The sequence below is a fragment of the Triturus cristatus genome, chromosome 8 (assembly GCF_964204655.1).
Source record: "Triturus cristatus chromosome 8, aTriCri1.1, whole genome shotgun sequence".
Lineage (NCBI taxonomy): Eukaryota > Metazoa > Chordata > Amphibia > Caudata > Salamandridae > Triturus > Triturus cristatus.
Window position 1 is genome coordinate 1,600,797,989 of NC_140591.1, and position 14,926 is coordinate 1,600,812,914.

Consider the following 14,926-nt stretch of genomic DNA (forward strand, 5'->3'; position numbering starts at 1 on the left):
TCTTTCGAATTTGCAGCATCATGTCAAGTCAACAACCACTTTGCAACAATGTATAATGTGGCCAACTGCTTTTTCCAGACGACATGATGTAAAGTTTGCAACTTGAAACTCGGTATCCATGACAACCAGCATGCATTTATGCCCTAATACTTGTCCCTCATGTGTCCCCATTGTAATTTTTAAATCCCCACACAGGTGCGGCGCGTTTCACACGTACCCCTAGGGCACCATCACTACAGTGATACGGCCCGTACTCACGCGTGTACGGGCCGTACATGCGTGAGTACGGCCCCTACCACTATAGTTGTGTTACCGTAGGCCATTGTGATAGGGGCCGTACTCACGCGTGTATGGTCCGTACACGCCCGTGTACGGGCGATACACGCGTGAGTACGGCCCCTATCACTATGGCCTACGGTAACACAACTATAGTGATAGGGGCCGTACTCACGCGTGTACGGCCCATACACACGTGAGTACGGCCCGTACACGCGCGTGTACGGGCCGTACACGCGTGAGTACGGCCCCTATCACTATGGCCTACGGTAACACAACTATGGTGATAGGGGCCCTACTCATGCGTGTACGGCCCGTACACGCGTGAGTACGGGCCGTACACGCGCGTTTACGGGCCATACACGCCTGAGTACGGCCCCTATCACTATGGCCTACCGTAACACAACTATAGTGATAGGGGCAGTACTCACACGTGTACGGGCCATACACGCGTGAGTACGGGCCATACACGTGCATGTATGGGCCGTACACGTGTGAGTACAGCCCCTATCACTATTGCCTATGGTAACACAACTATAGTGATAGGGGCCGTACTCACGCGTGTATGGCCCGTACACACGGCCTCAGAGCGTGTGTACTGCGTTTCACAGCTTACAGTGGTGATAGGAGGCGCACACGAAAGGAATGGAGGTGTCAGACTCGCACAAGGCTGTACATCAAGTCATTGTCAGTGCAGTCCTTCATGTGCAGGGCCTGACACATGTCTCCTCATGTTGTGGCACAATAGATGTGTGATGAGCTGTTTACACATGTCATGTGTGATGGGGCACTACATGGCACACTCCCCTTCACACTTTGCACATGTGTGCATGTAGTACAAACGTGTCTAGCACTGCATCACTGGTATGCCACAGTCACCAACACCCGCAACTGTCCCCTGATGGCAGGTACACGGATAATTTCACCTGACATGTGACTACCAGCATGCCACGATGTGACTATGTCAAGTGTGTGTCATGTGTTCCCATGAGCTTGCAGTTGGTGTTCCGTCAACTCCATCTGCTGTTGCAGCATCCAACATGTGTCTGTGTGGATATGTGCATGGCACATAATTACGCACACCATGCCACATGTGCAATACCACGTGACATGTGTCTGCATGCATCGACCATGGTATTGCGACCTGAGGACATATCTGTGTTGTCTCAATGTCTGGGTTATCAGCATTTAACATGTACCCCTTCGTGGAAAGGTGTGTGATCTGCCCTTTTTAAATGACATCTGACCTGTGCGTCTAGCTTCCCGCCTGCTGTCTGTATGAGATTACATCCTTCAAATGCAGATATGTGGATGGATGTCACTCCTGTAATGTGTCTGGCTGTTTACTTACACTGGCACACAGCTCGTTTCATGGCATGTCACGTCGACCTTGCAAATAAACTATTGTAGCTGGCTCTTCGTAGGAGTATCACCTTGCTGGCATACGTGTGCTGGATGTATTGCACAGACCAGACTCTGTATTTAGCAGATGTGTATTAGCTGTTGAACATGTGCTCATTTCATTGACATTGTTGTTGTGATGTGCTCGCTCATCGTTATTCCTTCCAAAATCTCTGCAGGGCACCGCCTCTCCCCGGAACCAATGCCAGACCTGGGTGCCATGCGTGAACATGACTGCATCCGAAGATACCGCTTCTCGCAAGAGTTGATTGAGCACTTGACCACCCGGCTGGAACCACACCTCCAACCGCGACACAGGTATGCTACTGCTCTGACCCCCAAGATGAAGGTGATGGCAGCCCTACATTTTTTTGCCACCGGTACCTTTCAATTCACCAAAGCTGATGTCGGTGGCATGTCCCAGACAATGTTCAGCCGTGTCCTGCATGATGTTTTTGTAACGCCCTGAACGTCTCAGGATCGTTTAACAGACACGATAATGAGGACGCAACCACTTGTGAAGGGTTAGTTATTTTAATGAAGGCAAAAACAATACAACGAATAAACAAAAGTTATAGTCACTGGAATCCTCCAGGCTAAGTACGTTACCAGCCCACAGCACGGATGGTCCTAACCGTCCTCTGCATATACGCCGATCCCGGCGTATGTCAACAGAGGGCAGAAATGAAATGGCCGACAATGCCAATCGGTAGGCTGTGAGGGGCACGAAGAGTGTTGGGGAGAATCGAGGAGTCAGGGAAACACCCAGCCGGGGTCTTTACCTGAAGGGAGAAGCCGCTCAACCTCTTCCTCAGACTGCACCGGGACGCGGAGTCACCTCCTGGTGATGCGTCACCGATACCCCAATCAAAAGCAAGAAGACTGAACCGAGAGCAGCCGCTCGATCGATCCTGTGGACTTCCGAGTCTGTAACGCGGCAAACACCTCCTGGTGTGCGTTACAGCTGGCAGTCCCTGTATCTCTGGTCGGGCTGGGAGTTACGACTCCAACCAGCAAAAGCGCCACTGCGCTTTGACTCAGCCGAGTCAAAAAGCGAAGCTCAATGGTTGACCGGTAGAGCTTCCGGGTCCTTCACAGGTGACGATGGGGCAAGACACGGCCCAGGGAGTAACGACTCGACCTACCTCCGTTCTTGCCTTACTGGAGCACCTCTCCGGAACACTGCTCTTCACGAAGCAGGTACGTCGGTGTAAACACAATATCCGACAGCGTTGTACCTCCCGGTTCCTCCCTTTATAGGGCGTGTTTTCCTTGAGTTATGTAACAGCTCTCCTGTTTACATAAGGGCGTGTTTTCCCTTGAGTTATGTAACAGCTCTCCTGTTTACATAAGGGCGTGTTTTCCCTTGAGTTATGTAACAGCTCTCCTGTTTACATAAGGGCGTGTTTTCCTTGAGTTATGTAACAGCTCTCCTGTTTACATAACCTCTCAACCGCTAAGCATCCTGGGAGATGTAGTCCGTTTACGCTTGTTACCATTTTCCTCCCCTCGCATGACAGGAATTCTTGACAGTTTTAGAAGCCATGTTGGAGCACCTGGATGAATTCATCCATTTTCCCACTCGTGAGCAGTTGACAGGTGTCAAGGGTGAGTTCTATGCCCTGGGAGGGATGCCTCATGTAATTGGGGCCATTGATGGGACACATGTGGCTTTGGTACCACCACAGGCACAGGAGGTAGCCTTTCGGAACCGCAAACATTGTCACTCTATTAATGCCCTTGTGGGGGGTCTACCTAACATGTGGATTTCCCATGTCTGTGCCCGTTTTCCAGGGTCAGCCCACGATGCCTACATCATGAGGCATAGCAGGGTGCCATGAATGATGCTGCGGCTGCACGACGAATGAGCATGTCTTGTTGGTGGGTATACTCTGTTTGTCCTCTGTTTAGCGGTATCTTTGTATCTTACGGCATCTCCTGACCCACTTCTTCACATGATGTTTCCATGTAGGGGACTCTGGCTATCCCAACATGCCATGGCTGATGACGCCTCTCCGCAATCCCAGAACAGCCGCAGAACACCGTTACAACGACGCCCATGGGCAGACCAGGCGCGTGATTGAGAGGACGTTTGGCCTCCTGAAGAGCCGATTCCGTTGCCTCCACAAGACCGGCGGGTCCCTCCCATATGCCCCGGTGAAGGTCTGCAAAATCATCCTTGTGTGCTGCATGCTGCACAACATGGCAGTGGAGAAGGCAGTGCCACTCATCCTGGATCCCGATGAGCAGGAACATCCACCCGTGGAGGATGAAGGGCTTGGGCATGAGGAAAGTGAGGAGGAGGAGGAGGAGGACATCCGGAGTCAGCTCATCCACAACTTCTTCTCGTAATGGTGAGTCCCTGTGACTGTGTGTGCACGCTTTGAGCCTTGTGTGGCATGTGTTGCAATGTGTGTGTCCAGCTGACTGTGTGCTAAGTGACTTGGAGGTGTGTTCTGATGTGTCATTCAATTGATGATGTAATTCCACACATTTTAGCTGGAACACTAATTTGTTAAATTATCATGGTGACAACATCATTCCTGTAGAGTACATGTCCATGCCTGCCGATAACTAGCTCTTTGCTGACTTGTGGTGTGTCTGTCATCCACAGTGTCTTGCGCCTGTTGTCTGCTCATGTCATCGTTGGCCTCCAGCTATTCCTCATGAGTATTGCAACATGTGCTGAATCAGCGTTCCATGCACGGACATGGTGAAAAGTCATTTTGGGTAAGGAGTGCAGCAAGGCATTTTTAAACCAGATTGGTCGCACACTGCTACACCTACCAGGCGTGTTCCCCCAATGAAAATGGTCCCTGAAGGTCAGCGTCGGCGGATACACCTATGCTCGAGTGTGAATGCAAGTATGCGTGGCGTGTGCCATCCCTGGACACGTGTTTCGAGGTAGTTGCCTCTCGTCAGCAGGGAGTAGGAAAATGTGTGGGGTTGCTGTGTAAGCTGCTAAAATCGTTATCAGGTCTAGTACCTCTCGTAGCGCGCAGGTGCGTAACCATGAGTCCGTCGACTCCACCGGCTCAAGGGAGCCTGAATATAAAGTTAAAGCAGATTGGTCGCACACTGCTACACCTACCAGGCGTGTTCCCCCAATGAAAATGGTCCCTGAAGGTCAGCGTCGGCGGATACACCTATGCTCGAGTGTGAATGCAAGTATGCGTGGCGTGTGCCATCCCTGGACACGTGTTTCGAGGTAGTTGCCTCTCGTCAGCAGGGAGTAGGAAAATGTGTGGGGTTGCTGTGTAAGCTGCTAAAATCGTTATCAGGTCTAGTACCTCTAGTAGCGCGCAGGTGCATAACCATGAGTCCGTCGACTCCACCGGCTCAAGGGAGCCTGAATATAAAGTTAAACCAGATTGGTCGCACACTGCTACACCTACCAGGCGTGTTCCCCCAATGAAAATGGTCCCTGAAGGTCAGCGTCGGCGGATACACCTATGCTCGAGTGTGAATGCAAGTATGCGTGGCGTGTGCCATCCCTGGACACGTGTTTCGAGGTAGTTGCCTCTCGTCAGCAGGGAGTAGGAAAATGTGTGGGGTTGCTGTGTAAGCTGCTAAAATCGTTATCAGGTCTAGTACCTCTCGTAGCGCGCAGGTGCGTTACCATGAGTCCGTCGACTCCACCGGCTCAAGGGAGCCTGAATATAAAGTTAAACCAGATTGGTCGCACACTGCTACACCTACCAGGCGTGTTCCCCCAATGAAAATGGTCCCTGAAGGTCAGCGTCGGCAGATACACCTATGCTCGAGTGTGAATGCAAGTATGCGTGGCGTGTGCCATCCCTGGACACGTGTTTCGAGGTAGTTGCCTCTCGTCAGCAGGGAGTAGGAAAATGTGTGGGGTTGCTGTGTAAGCTGCTAAAATCGTTATCAGGTCTAGTACCTCTCGTAGCGCGCAGGTGCGTAACCATGAGTCCGTCGACTCCACCGGCTCAAGGGAGCCTGAATATAAAGTTAAACCAGATTGGTCGCACACTGCTACACCTACCAGGCGTGTTCCCCCAATGAAAATGGTCCCTGAAGGTCAGCGTCGGCGGATACACCTATGCTCGAGTGTGAATGCAAGTATGCGTGGCGTGTGCCATCCCTGGACACGTGTTTCGAGGTAGTTGCCTCTCGTCAGCAGGGAGTAGGAAAATGTGTGGGGTTGCTGTGTAAGCTGCTAAAATCGTTATCAGGTCTAGTACCTCTCGTAGCGCGCAGGTGCGTAACCATGAGTCCGTCGACTCCACCGGCTCAAGGGAGCCTGAATATAAAGTTAAACCAGATTGGTCGCACACTGCTACACCTACCAGGCGTGTTCCCCCAATGAAAATGGTCCCTGAAGGTCAGCGTCGGCGGATACACCTATGCTCGAGTGTGAATGCAAGTATGCGTGGCGTGTGCCATCCCTGGACACGTGTTTCGAGGTAGTTGCCTCTCGTCAGCAGGGAGTAGGAAAATGTGTGGGGTTGCTGTGTAAGCTGCTAAAATCGTTATCAGGTCTAGTACCTCTCGTAGCGCGCAGGTGCGTAACCATGAGTCCGTCGACTCCACCGGCTCAAGGGAGCCTGAATATAAAGTTAAACCAGATTGGTCGCACACTGCTACACCTACCAGGCGTGTTCCCCCAATGAAAATGGTCCCTGAAGGTCAGCGTCGGCGGATACACCTATGCTCGAGTGTGAATGCAAGTATGCGTGGCGTGTGCCATCCCTGGACACGTGTTTCGAGGTAGTTGCCTCTCGTCAGCAGGGAGTAGGAAAATGTGTGGGGTTGCTGTGTAAGCTGCTAAAATCGTTATCAGGTCTAGTACCTCTCGTAGCGCGCAGGTGCGTAACCATGAGTCCGTCGACTCCACCGGCTCAAGGGAGCCTGAATATAAAGTTAAACCAGATTGGTCGCACACTGCTACACCTACCAGGCGTGTTCCCCCAATGAAAATGGTCCCTGAAGGTCAGCGTCGGCGGATACACCTATGCTCGAGTGTGAATGCAAGTATGCGTGGCGTGTGCCATCCCTGGACACGTGTTTCGAGGTAGTTGCCTCTCGTCAGCAGGGAGTAGGAAAATGTGTGGGGTTGCTGTGTAAGCTGCTAAAATCGTTATCAGGTCTAGTACCTCTCGTAGCGCGCAGGTGCGTAACCATGAGTCCGTCGACTCCACCGGCTCAAGGGAGCCTGAATATAAAGTTAAACCAGATTGGTCGCACACTGCTACACCTACCAGGCGTGTTCGACCAATGAAAATGGTCCCTGAAGGTCAGCGTCGGCGGATACACCTATGCTCGAGTGTGAATGCAAGTATGCGTGGCGTGTGCCATCCCTGGACACGTGTTTCGAGGTAGTTGCCTCTCGTCAGCAGGGAGTAGGAAAATGTGTGGGGTTGCTGTGTAAGCTGCTAAAATCGTTATCAGGTCTAGTACCTCTCGTAGCACGCAGGTGCGTAACCATGAGTCCGTCGACTCCACCGGCTCAAGGGAGCCTGAATATAAAGTTAAACCAGATTGGTCGCACACTGCTACACCTACCAGGCGTGTTCCCCCAATGAAAATGGTCCCTGAAGGTCAGCGTCGGCGGATACACCTATGCTCGAGTGTGAATGCAAGTATGCGTGGCGTGTGCAATCCCTGGACACGTGTTTCGAGGTAGTTGCCTCTCATCAGCAGGGAGTAGGAAAATGTGTGGGGTTGCTGTGTAAGCTGCTAAAATCGTTATCAGGTCTAGTACCTCTCGTAGCGCGCAGGTGCGTAACCATGAGTCCGTCGACTCCACTGGCTCACGGGAGCCTGAATATAAAGTTAAACCAGATTGGTCGCACACTGCTACACCTACCAGGCGTGTTCCCCCAATGAAAATGGTCCCTGAAGGTCAGCGTCGGCGGATACACCTATGCTCGAGTGTGAATGCAAGTATGCGTGGCGTGTGCCATCCCTGGACACGTGTTTCGAGGTAGTTGCCTCTCGTCAGCAGGGAGTAGGAAAATGTGTGGGGTTGCTGTGTAAGCTGCTAAAATCGTTATCAGGTCTAGTACCTCTCGTAGCGCGCAGGTGCGTAACCATGAGGCATTTTGTGGGTGGTACGTGTTTGTTTTATGTTGGGACTGCTCCTGTGCATGTTGTGTTACCATGCATACCTGTCGACTCACCATGGGGCACATGACATGTGGCATGGATCCCATGACTTGATATTCACCCTTCCTGACAGTCATCTGTAATGTTTTGTGGAATGTGATGAAGGCATCAATGTGTGTAAAACGTCCCTCAGGAACATACGGGATGCTGATGGTGGAGATAGTGTTGGACATCCCCAATGGTGAATTGCAGACTCTCCGTGTGGAGCAAGGGGTGTTTGGCTCACCCACTTCACTTGTGTGCCAGCCCAGTAGGATTTTACACATCTGTGTGTTGCAGGGGGTGTCCATTGTAGGTCCCACATGGTCAGAGGAATGACCTGTGAGTCTGTTCAAAAGGATGCATTTCCCTTAGTGTGAGCCTGAGTAATAAAGGTGTTCCTCACACTCCAAGGTGCCTCTTCTCTGTCAATGCTGGTCTCTTGTCACTTTGCATGCGGCATCTCTGGCATAGTTGTGAAAGATTGTGCATAGGAGTCCATGTGTAGTTTAGCAACATGCATGCAGTTCCTCATGGATAATGATCCCTATTGTGCATGAAGCCCATGGTTGTGTATGCATTTTGGCATGTTGGTCCACACAATGGGCCATCAACACCTGCTGAGGGTGTGTTTCCTGTGCTCAGCTCTGCCTTCAGTTCCCTGATCCGGTGTCATTCATCTTTGGTGTTTGTGCATGCATTGTCTCTGGCTGTGCCATGTGAAACCGGACACTCCTTCCTTTACACACGCCTGTTGCAGTTGTCCTTCTGACATCCTAGTCTTTGTGTGCAAATTGTGGAATATTTTCAAGGACATGCCGCCGGCTGCTGCGGACCCTGCAGCAAGGGCCCACAGAGTATCCTGATTTGGCAACACACACGCCTCAAAGATGCTCCTCACTTCCTCCCTCCACCCATTCATTTGGCTGTCCTCAGCTTGTCTATGCCACAGTTGGCGCCACGCGGTGGCAAAGGCTGGACCATCAGCACATGCAACGTGCACATTGCACGACCCTCATGTCCTTGCATAACCCACATCACACTACAATCTGATGTAGCAGCCACACTCAAAGCAATGTCCATCCGCAAATCTACCGCCTGCTGTCAGACATACCCTAAGCGCACACACGACAGGTTTGCATGCTGAGTGTGCAACTCCAACTCAATACACAGTGCTGCCACGCCTTCCAGGCCCTGTCACGCCAACCAGGTCATGTCCCTCCTACTCCCCACCGGCTCTGTACCCCAGCAAGGCCAAGGGAGTGGGACTCAAAGCTTCTGCATGTAGTATGGTGTCGTCGTCTGGCACATGGCACAGGTATCATCTCTCAGCGTGTCAATCTACAATGTGTTCAGGACCCCCCTCTCCAACATCACATGCACACAGCACCTCATCAGCTCAAGTGCCATTGACAGCCAGGTGCTCCTCACCCTCACCAAAGACGCAGACATTGCCAGTTCCATTTTTCCTGAATGCATGAGATCCATTGATGAATGGCTGTACATGAGCCACCTGAGGCTGGACTTGTACAGGACTGAGGTGATCATCTGAGGATTGTCCCCTTACAGCTGGGTCAAGTGCTTGTGTCCCACCCGCAAGAGCCCTGCACAAGCACCCAGTGGCCACACACATAAGATGGTGTGCATGATGTATTGCTCGCACACATTTGCCATGTCAGTACACAGCATCTGTACCTCATGCTGCAAGGCCCTCTGCATTATGCACATGATCCACAGATAGATCCACTCCAAGGAAAGACAGACCATCCCCCATGTCCACGACAACATCCGTGTCAAATACTGCCCTGCCCTCTACGGAGCACATACATGCAAACTCCCGGGAAACTTGTCCACATCCAGGGTGCATCTGCACACCTCAGCTTCAACATCCTGCGCCCCAGCCACATCACCGTCCACCATAGATAGCTGCAATGGATCACTGTCTGCTGCAGGATGACCTCAACACTCCCCACCCACACTCAGGAGGCAGTCCACAACCCCGACACAAAACCGACCTTGTACATCTTGTCATACGAAACCCCGTTGGGCCATCTCTGTGCATCCGACCTTGCCCTGGCCACCATTCTTCACATCCATTGTACTCCAGCATGCAGGACATAGTTCTCCCACCTGCCCACACATACCTGGGACTCCCTCCCAGGGAACATTCACATGAGCCATGACCTCTACGCCTTAATGATAATCTTCAAAATAGGTCTGTCCGCACAGTATTGCAAGCCCCCCCCTCAGCAGCTTGTGGCCATCACAGGTGAGGGTGCTGCTCCATGCCTGCTTTGAATGGTACCTTGTGACCCATGTGTGTCCTGTACCAGGCTCAGATCCCAGGGTATGGCTGGCTGGAGTTAGTTCAACACTCAGGCATAGTTTGACATGTACACACACATATGTTGTGGAATTAAGCTACATGACAGCAACGTCTCATGAACCAAATATTATTTTTATTTGAGGTGGGGTACGTGTTTTGGTAGGTGAAATTAGGTGCTCTACCGGGGGAATAGAATCCAAAGTTCACAGGAGGAGATGGTATCCTTGGCATTGGAAGTCATCAGAGTCCAGAGCACAGTATTGGTCATCATTGGTCAGACTGTGACCAGCAAGTCCATGTGGCAGAAAATGTCATTGGATGAGGTGCTGCTGTTGCGCCAGAAGCCCAGGTGCCAGGCCAGGTGACCTGGGAGATGTTGATGGTCCGCTGACTCTCACGGTCTTTTCCGTGGACGACCCACCTTCCTCCGGGGACCCTCAGATGCAGGCCTTGACGATGTTTGGGATGCTCCGTCGGATGAATCCTCCTCCTCCTCCTCACTCCCTGTGGCTGGTGCTGGTCTGCGCCTGCTGTCACAGGGAGGGTTGCCCATGTTGTTGGCAATCGGACGGAGTGAATGGCTAATGTCCCTTTGCACCGCCAGGAGCTCAGCCTGTCTTACCTCCATCCGTCCTTGGTGTTGTTGTTGACTGGCATGTTGCTCGGCCTGCATGTTCTTGATCTTGTTGAGGGTCCCCTGCATCTCTGTGAGTCTTGACACTACCTGGCTGATGCCCCTGGTGTCACGCCGGTATGTGTCCAGGATGTGGCGTATGTGGGATATACCGGTTACCTCAGCTGGCTGGTCAGGTTCGCGCCTCCGCCTGCCTCCACTCCCACCACCCCTGCCCACTTGAGCCTGGCCTGCTGTTGTGGGAACATCGGGTCTACGGGACCCCTGAGGGATGGCATTTGCAGGGTTGCCTGCCTCCTCCTGGGTGCCTGGAGAACCTTGTACCTCCTGGTCAGACTGGCTCTGTTGTTCAGTGCGAGCAGGGCTCCTGGGTGTCTCCTGGGATGTGGCAGGAATGGGGGTGGTGGCTGGCACAGATGTACCTGACGCAGGTGCTGCAGAGGCTTGGGCACCAGAGGGGCCAGGTTGGTCGGGGTCATCCACGGAGTGGTGAGAGTCGTCGCTGCCGGTGGGGTCATCTTCACGCCGAGCCGGGGACTGTGATTGTTCCCCCCCAGTGTTGGGGGGAGTTCCACGACGTTGCCCTGTGTGTGAGAGTGAGACAATGTTAATGCTGTTTCATGCGACATCCATGTTTCATACATATTCATGTTGTCACAGTTCCTCCAGGTAGTTGGATGTGCCTAGCATTCCTCTCAATGTCCACTTGGGGATGGGTATGTTGCGGGGGACAGACTGTGATGTTCTCCTGAGTTTTTGACCTGTAGAAATTAGGATAGGATGCTTATTTGGCTATGGATTGGTCTTGTGTGACCGGGCCTGCTGTTGGGTGTAGTGTGATTTGTCATTGTGTCTCCCAGGTGATGTGTCTGTCCCCTCATGGTGAATGCTGGCATGAAAGTGAGTGTGAGTTCCTGTGCTAGTTACCTGTGCTTGTGGAGTTGGTGTTTGAGTGTACAGTGGTCCCAGGAAGGCCTTGTGCTGCATACAGCAGGGCCAAGTGTCAGCTACCTTGTCAGTACTTTGCCAGTCCCTGTGCATTGTGCATGGGTATGTACCTATGCCATATGGGCTGAGGGCATTGGTGTCTGCTTCTCATTTTCACAATGTGTTGTGTGAGGCCCCCCTCCCAGCCTCCCAGCCTCCCAGACATCCAGTCTTGGGTTTGTGTTTGGTGTAGCCTGGGACATGGCATTGGCTTGATTTGTGAATGGTGCATGGAGACGTTGGTGGCATGAGCATGGTTTTTGGGTGTGGTTGTGTGCGGTGAGGGCTTGGGGGAAGTAGCGTGCATTTAGTGTATTTGTGATGTGGATGGCATTCCCCCATGTTACGTGAGTTGTTTGTGTACTCACCAGGCTCTGTGACTCCTTGGACTCTGTGTACTCCCACCGGCGGAAGCGTGGCCATCACCTTCTCCTCCCAGGGATGGTAGTGTATGGGTCTGCGGGGCAGACAGCCTCCAGTGATGTGATTCTGGGCGTATTCCTCATTTATCTTCCTCTTGACTGCCCTGCGCAGATCGTACCACCTGGCTTGGCATTCATGCCTGGTCCTTCGGATGGGCGCAACAGCATTCACCTTATCGATGATCCTCTGCCACAGGCTGGTTTTTTGGGATATGCTGGTCTGTCTGACCAATGTTCCAAACAGCTGTGGATCGACTCTGATGACTTCGTTGACAAGGAGCTCCAGGTCCGCTGTTGTGAACTTTGGATTCTTGTCTGAGGGCATGGTGTGGGGTGTGGGTGTGGATGGTTTTGGGTGTGTGGGTGTGAATGTGACGGTGTGTGTGTGAATGTGAGTGGGGGTGTTTGTGAAGGAGGTTGTGTAAAGGTGTGTGAGTTAAGGTATAGTTAAGGGCTCAGTAAGGTGCAGTTGTTTGTGTGTGGGGTCTGGCAGCAGTGGGTCTGTTGCAAAGGCTCATGGGTTGTGTGTGTGGGCCCTTTTATTGGTCCATTTTTGGGTGTGGCTGTGTTTGAATTTTGGTGGGTGTGTTATAAGAGGTGGTTGTGAGTTTGGGCCTCTGTTTGCCTGTTTGGATGTGCCAGGTCAGTCTTAGAGATGTATTTTGTCATGTAGACGTGTTTTGTGGTGTTGTGCGAGTCGAATTGACCCTCCTTGTGCTGTTTTACAGTGTCCTGGATGATTATTTTTCGCGTAGGTACGGTCCGTACATACGCAATGCTGGGTGAGGGTGCTGGGGTACGGGGTTGGGGTGCTGCGCGTACATGCGGTGGGGGTACGGCGCTCACATGCAGGGGTACGGCACGTACAGGTGCGGGCCTAGGGCGGTGGGGGTACGGCGCATACAGGTGCGGGCCTGGGGCAGTGGGGGTACGGCGTGTAGAGGTGCGGGCCTGGGGTACCTGCGTACATGGTGGGGGTACGGTGCGTCCATGCGGGGGTACGGCACGTACAGGTGCGGGTCTGGAGTAGCCGCGTACATGGGGGAGGTACGGCGCGTACATGCAGGGGTACGGCGCATACTGGGGGGGTACGGCGCGTACAGGTGCGGGCCTGGAGTACCCGCGTACATGGGGGGGACGGCGCGTACATGCGGGGGTACGGCGCGTACTGGTGGGGGTACGGGGAGTACAGGTGCAGACATGGGGTCCAGTGCGGACAGGGGGGTGTATGGTGCTGACATATGCAGGGGGAGGGGGGGCTGTACGGCTCGTACACGGGCACAAGTTTACCCGTGTACATGTGTGCTACAGCGTTGGCTCTGTACGGGGCCTTTTACATGCGGTTGTGTATTCGGACGGGCGGTACGAATCGTACTTGCGCGCTCGGACTTTTGTTTTATGATTTGCACGTAAAAATGTCCGGCTCCATCTCGTACAATTTTCACGAGGCCATTCGGACGTAAAAATTCCGACTCCCTCTCGTAGAAATTTCCAGACGCTATTCGTAGGTATTTTTCACGTCTGAATCGTACTTGGCCGTTTGTACGTACTTGTACGATTCGTACGTGAAAAAATACGGACACGAGTCGGACGGTAAATTTTTTTAACGGATCGAAATCGGCACCTATGTTGCAAAATGCAACACAAACAAACGTACCTGGAAAGCCCAATCAAGGGGCATGAGACAGAGGTGTTACAAAGGCCCCCGCAGTCCCTGCGTTGTGGGGGGGCCCCCCGAGCTCTAGGGGCCCCTTCAGCACACAGTAGTCCCTGAATTGCTTTGAACATTGCAGTTTAAAAAATCGTTTGTTTTATTTAACTATTCCTGTGTAGTACAGACTCATACACAGGAATAGTTCAATAAAATAATTTTTTTTAAACTGCAACTCGAAATCATGCAGTAGAGTACATCTCCAGAAGGCATTGAGATCAGGGTCCGAGCACTGTACTGGGACGTAGACGTTGTTGAAATGTTACGCGGATGCGCGCGCCATTCAAATAAATCAAATGCTGCGCAGCGCGCAGCTTCGTAGTCTTCAGCCTCAGGGTGGGGCAGAGCTAGTCTGGAATGTTCCTGCGCAGTGTACACTGAACGTGAGGCCATAATTAAGAGTGCATTCCTAGTTACAAGGGTCTTTCAGGCTACGATTGCAAAACATTCCCCACCAAATCATCCGCCTGTTGTGTGTGTCCTGGTCCTTGCTGCTACTTAACTGACCACACTGTACTGCCTGCACTTTCAGTACACCCTTATTGCTGTCTCTGCAATTCCTGCTGTGCACTCTCCACCACCACCTATGTGCACGCTCTACCCTACTTGTCTGCATAAACAAACTCTGAACTGACAAACTATAGTGCTTAGGTGCTCAAATAATTTTTGGGCTCAGATACCTAAGATTGAGCTATTGGTTCTTGTTTTATCTACAACCAGTACTTCAATTATTGTGGGTCAGTTCTTCCTCGTTCCAGGCATTTCTCTCTCGAGGTGCACCTGCTTCCCAGGCAGATACTCAGTTTTTCTACTCCCTCTCTTCATTCTATAAGAATACAATATCTAATGCATACATGATGGAAAACCCACAACAGTTTATTTCAATAATGTTCTCAAACATACACCCATCATAGCACAGATAGACCCTGTCTCGGACAGGTGAGGGACGGTACCTTTAGGCCAAAGGTCAGCAATCTAAATATCAGTCAAGCCTATGTCTGTCAGTCGTGCAACGCCCATAGGTCTCAAAGGGCGCCCCCTCCGCCTCCCAGGCACACACACAT